The sequence below is a fragment of the Callospermophilus lateralis genome, chromosome 6, assembly GCF_048772815.1.
Source record: "Callospermophilus lateralis isolate mCalLat2 chromosome 6, mCalLat2.hap1, whole genome shotgun sequence".
Taxonomy (NCBI): Eukaryota; Metazoa; Chordata; class Mammalia; order Rodentia; family Sciuridae; genus Callospermophilus; species Callospermophilus lateralis.
The window spans coordinates 67,538,489-67,544,887 of record NC_135310.1 but is presented as its reverse complement, the minus strand read 5'-3'; the positions used below and the strand labels follow the sequence as shown (position 1 = coordinate 67,544,887).

Sequence of the window (6,399 nt, the reverse complement as noted above, 5' to 3'; positions counted from 1 at the left end):
TCTTAGTTCAGATCTCCTCCATGTAGTTCTCTTTCTGGAACCAAGACCAAACAGTGACTATATGAGGCAAGATTTTATGGCAAATGGCAATAATGCAAATAGAAACATAAACTCTAGCTACTTCTTAAGCCTTATGTAAAATTGGTCATACTGTGACCATACTTCACACGTTTCACTGGTCAAAGCAATAATAAAAACAAGTCTAAAATCAATGGAGTGAAGTGCCCACTGTGCTGGGAAAGAATAATGAATTTTGGAACTGTAATAGCCTCTAACAGCAGGATGACATCAACTAGGACATAGCATGGCACATGGATGATACTTACCTTTTTTTCTTTGAGAATTTAGAGAATTGGATAACATATCATTTATTTTCCCAAAATATCCTAGATTATCTTCAGTATCTTTTAAATAGAAATGTTCTTTTCTCTTCATAGGCTAATAATATCTGATGACCTTAAATCTTCAAAATTCTACATAGACTAAGAAAGGGTTTACCGTCATATGCCCAGTTCCTAGTTTTCTGCATAGTCAAAGTTTAACAAATACCTTTTGATGAATTAGTAAATAAATTAATTATTTATAAACCAAATATTACCTGTTTTTCTTTTTTTAATAAAAAATAAAATAAAACTAAGGATGAGATCTTTTAATTGTTAAATTCTAGGGTGTTTTATTATTGCTTTCTACGTAAATCAAGAAAGTAATTGCTCTCTTGTGTGAATTCTATTTAAATCTTACAGTTTGTTGGTTGAAAATAGTTTAGAAGTCAAGAATCCTTACTGAGATCATATGGACACCATGGAAATGGTGTTAAAGACAATAAATTTTAGTCCTCATGCTTTAAAGATGATTATCATTGTCTTAATCTTTTTTCCAGTTCTGGGGATAAATCTCAGGGCCTTGGGCATGCTATCCAAGTACTCTACCAATAAGCTACATCCCCAGTCGTCTTATCTTAAAATTTACATTAAACTTGTGATATTTTACTTTGATATATTATCCTTTATTGTTAATAAAAATATTTTTCATTTTGTTCATTGTGTTTATTAAGCCAAAATCTATTTTGAAATACAAAGTAAAATTTTAAAGTGTTATTATTGAAGGTTTGCTCTCTGGTTGAGTAGATATTTAAAGTTTTCAAATAGCTACAACAATACCTGATGAACATCAAATAATCAAAACATAAAACTATAGATATTCAGAGATGAGAAATGACTTCCTACAAGAAGGATTAGGAAAATCTCAATGAAAAAGTAGAATTTAACTTAACCTTAGGAATTAGTATAATTTGCATAGCTAGATTAGAGAGGAATATTATTTCAAAAAGAAAAGTATGATAAATAAAAAATAAATGGTGCATAATTCAACAATAACGAGAGTGCTATATAGTTTGGATATGATTTTTTCCCTGAAGAATCATGTACCATAAGGTTGACCCCCCAATGTAACAGCAATAAGAGGTAGCAAAAATTGTTCAGAGGTGTGGTCTAGTGCAAGATAGTTCTTTCAGAAGGGCATTATCCCTGGAAGAGATTAATACCCTTCTTGAGGGAATGGATTGGATCTCACAGAACTGGATTAGTTACCATGAGAATGGGTGTTATAAAGTAAGTCCATCCCATGTTTGGCCTCTTCTGCACACAAAACTCTCCACACAATCCCACCATGTGATGCCACCCTCCTCTCCCCACATTATGATACCGCATGAGGCCCTCACCACATTGGCCACCCATGTGTGGATATTTCAACTTGGAAAACTTCACACAAAAATATACCTCTTTTCCTTATAAAATATTCAGTCTAGTATTTTAGTATAGCAATATAAACAGGACCAAGAGTCAAAGCTATATATAGGAAAGTAACTAGATATAAGACTTAAAAAACAGCAAACATTCTGTATATAAGAACATAAAATGATGAATTAAGTAATCGAAATTTGATGTTTTCAAGCATTGTAGAGCCATCAAAGCTTTTCACTAAAGACAGTATCATAGTGAGAGTGCATTTTTAGGACAGTTAATTTGGCAATAATACAGGTGTGAATTTGAGGAGAAGCATCATAAAGGCAAGTTGGGGCATTTTTCTATCATCCAGGTATGAGATAATTGTATCTACATGAAAGTAGATGATTATAGTGTTATAAAGGACAACATGGCAAGTACAAAACCAAGTAGTATGATCAGAACAGAGCAGCATGCCCCAAGTTTAGGTTGTGGCCCCAAAATTCAGATTAGAGAGCACTGAGGCCAGAATACTAAAATAATATGGAGTTATGCTAAGGGATAGAATCTGATAATTGTAACAATGTCAGGGTCATTTGTTAGTTACCACAGAGACAGCATAATTCCCAAAATATGTACAAACCCAAAAGACAAAGCTCAGTTATATACTATGAGTATCATTAGCTAGAATCCAAACCAAAGAGAGCATCCTGATTATTTACTTAGAAAAATGGGGCCATAAATTCATTTTTTAAAAAGAGTTAACATTTAAGATTTTTTAAATATTTTTTTTAATTGTCAATGGACCATATTTTTTATTTATTTATATGTGGTGCTGAGAATTGAACCCAGTGCCTCACACATGCTCAGCAAGTATTCTACCACTGAGCCACAACCCCAGCCCTGAAGATATTTTTTATGTGAATAAAATTAACCAGTGTTGACTCTTCTGGCCCTGACCTAAGAGAATTTTTTCAAGAGGGTATATAAAATTCAAAATGGTGTTGGTAGAAGCACTGGAGTTAGCATGTTTGCTTAGTGTTACACAGTTCTCCTTGAATATAGACAATCCATGGATCTGAGCATATTTACTAGAATTAGAAGGGACAAAGGGGTAGTGATTCACTTGAGAGAGGTAAAACTTAGATACTCCATGTAGAAATTTAATTCATCAGCTTCTATCATGTGAGAGTAACTTGCACAATATCTGACAGCCAGTGTTTTATTTGTCACCAAAGAAAGGCAAAGTTCATATTCTACAGCATATTCAGATTAGGCAATTCTGAGTTTTGAGTTCTTCCATTCTTATTCCAGAAATAATTTCTATAGTAAGATTTCTAACATTGAAGTACATTTGAAGTAAGAAATACATCAATAATTTTTTTATATATACACAGAGAAATAAATAAATGGATGAAGGGAGGATGTGAGGACAAGAAACAGTGCTTACCTCTGTATTAAGTTAAACTGGAATCATTTTAAAAGATGAAATAAAAGCACAAAATGCAGATATAAGGAAAATATATCAAAGATATATTTTATTCTCAAAAGGATAGTTTTGAAAATATTGTCATTGCTTATGTACTAGGATACCGCCACATAGAATATTATCAAGTAATCAAAAAAAATCTGTGTAATTTTTTCATCCATGAGTGTAGTGTGTTCATTTGTTGTATGATTCATAATTCCAATATACAGAAGCCTGAATCCTATGCCACTGAGGGGAGATTTTAGATGTGGCACTGTGCCTTTGTTCCTTGAAAACTGTAAGCAAGCACTGAGGAAAATAAAATAGACTCTACATGTCTCTAAGTACCTGGATACCAAAAATAAGATTTATTCTTTTTTGTAAACTGAAATTTTTCAGTGAAGGAGAGTTAACCACAGACAGTTCAATGACAAGAGACACCATTGATTATTGATCGCAGAACTACCCACAAAAGCAAAATGTAGATATGGCATCATTTTTCAAATATATGGACATCTGTCAGATTTCTAACTCAATCAACAAGTGGTATCTGTAGTCATCATCAATACATCTCTATTCCTTTCTGAACTGAAACTCTTATTTGCCTGTAGTCTCAACAATTATCTATTTTTCAAAACACCATTTACTTGTAATCATTTCTACTGTTTGGATTTTTTGTTTCAAGATTTTAATGGTGCAATCTAAATCACATTGATTTCTCCTTTCATTAGGTTTTTACAAATGTGTACAGTGTGATTATTAATGGTAGATGGGGATATAATATGCATTTAAGGAGTGTTATGCATAAGAAAGGAATTTAAGAAATGCAGCAATTCCAAAATCAAATGATCTGCTTTATTGCCTTTCCACTCCAACCCCAAAGTCAACCAGCAGCACCATTACCATTTCATTGTTTACTGAATATAAATTGGTAAATTAAAGAAAAAACACCTTATAAGCTCTGCCTTGTTGGAATTGTCATCTCTTAAAATAATTTTGTGAGTGAGAATCTCCCATGGAAATTATTTAAAATACAGATTCTTTGGGATCTACCCCCACAGAGATAGTGATTAAGGTGGTCTAACATAAAGGCCCAAAATTTAAATTTTTAACATGTTCCTCAGGTGATTCTGATGCACAGCCAACATAATTAATTATTATTTTAGAAATGAGAGGAATAAATACTTCTTTGTTCTGATTTTACTAATGAAGAGTAATTCATGCTATAATGCATAGTGATAGAGACAGGGAATAAAACATCCAGGTAAATCATAAAGCACAAAAAGAAAGGAAAGCCAAAGTTAGACCTCAGCCTGTAAGGTCTCAGATTTCCTGAAATGTCACAGAAAAAAAAAAAAAAAAACAGATGGTAGATAGATAAATGGACATAGAGATTGATTGATTGTGAGAGCTAAAAATCTCACTACTTTAAGGTTTCTATCATATACAATAAATAGATTAGGTCAAATAGCTTCCATTTTCAGACTACAGCTTACAGCTTTTTCAGCTCTTTCCCATTTTAATTACTTTACCATCTTCTTAAAACTCAGTTCAGTGGTCACTCTTTTCCCTGTCTGTAAGAATCTACTAGTTTTTTTGTCCTTCCTAAACTGATTATCTGGAGTCTTTCATTTCACCAAGCCCACTGTCACCCATTCAAGTCCCCTTCCCTGTTATCCCACACCACAAAACTCCTAAACCAAGGTGAACCCTGCACTGATGTCTGTGTCTCTGATTCTAGTAAACACACTGAACAAAACCTACACAGTTATAATATTTATGTCATTCCAATATAGGAGCTTTCCCCTCAGATGGTTTTTTTTGCACCATTTCAATCTTTTAAATTGTTCTATTCAACTCTACCTCATTTTCCTCACAATAGCTATTTCAAATTTTCATTAGCTTGTAAAAGACACTTTTAATTTTATCAGCACAGAAAGCAGAATACACTTTTCTGGGATCTTTTCGTGCCACCATAATAGTGTGCCTGAATTCCTGGCTGATGCTCTCAAGAGCATCAACAATGCCAAAAAGAAAGGCAAATGCCAAGTCCTTATTAGGTGGTGCTCCAAAGCCATCGTCCAGTTTCTAACTGTAATGATGAAGCATGGTTAAGTTGGCGAATTTGAAATCACTGATGATCACGGAGCTGGGAAAATTGTCGTCAACCTCACAGGCAGTTTAAACAAATGTGGAGTGATAAGCCCCAGATTTGATGTGCAGCTCAAAGACCTAGAAAGATGACAGAATAATCTGCTATCATCCCATCAGTTTGATTTCATTGTATTGCCAATCTCAGCTGACATCATGGATCACGAAGAAGACAAAAACACACAGGAGGAAAAATCCTTGGATTCTTTTTATAGGGATGTAAAACATACAATAAAGTGCCTAAATTCTTTTTCTTAAAAAACCAGAATTCATCACTTAAATCACTTAAATGCTACTTTAATTTTCCATCCCTACACTTAAAAGCTTTTGTCTATATCTTGAGTCAAATACCTGTATCTATATCCTTGGCTGTGTGTATCCTTTCTTATCCCTCCTACCTCCAAAAAGTATTTCTCATATTTATCCCACCTTCTCCAAGACCTTGTCTCATTAATTTGACTTTTTCTGAGCCTCTTTTCACCCTCTTTTTTTGTACCTTTTCATCCTCTTTCTTCTCTGTTCTCCCCCCTTGATATTTTCGTTGTTATCTTAAAGATATAAAATAAAATTCCTATCCAATTTTGCATTATTCTCTAAAACAACATTTCATTTCCCCTTACTTTTTGTTGGAAACTCATAAATAATAATTTAAGCTGTTTTATTCATTCTTTAACTCTCTAAGTTTTGCTTTAGTATCCCATCTTCTTATTCAAGTCAACCTTGCGAAGGTTGCACTCACTACCTCATCTACAGCACTCACTATCTCATCTACAAATCCAGAGAACACCCCTCATTACCTATGCCACTTGTCCCTGGTGGCTCTGACATCATCCACTCTTGATGTGTTCGCATCCTTTGGGTTCTGTGACACCATTCTCCATGGCTACCCTTTCGTATGGCTCCCTAATTGTTCCTAATGTAAAAGAATAAAATGATAATATATAGTTCATACGGTGTATGTACAAATGAAACAACAAATTATGATATAAAATATTTTAAAACAGTCAAAATAGAAAGGACTGGTGCAGTTAATGACAGACAGTTCAATATTTATCC

At 33.5% G+C, this 6,399-nt stretch overlaps 1 pseudogene; it reads left to right on the top strand.

Moving 5' to 3' along the window:
• Nucleotides 1–1,590: 1,590 nt before the first annotated feature.
• LOC143401886 (small ribosomal subunit protein uS8 pseudogene) lies at nt 1,591–5,558 on the top strand (annotated as a pseudogene).
• The last annotated feature ends 841 nt before the right edge of the window (nt 5,559–6,399 follow it).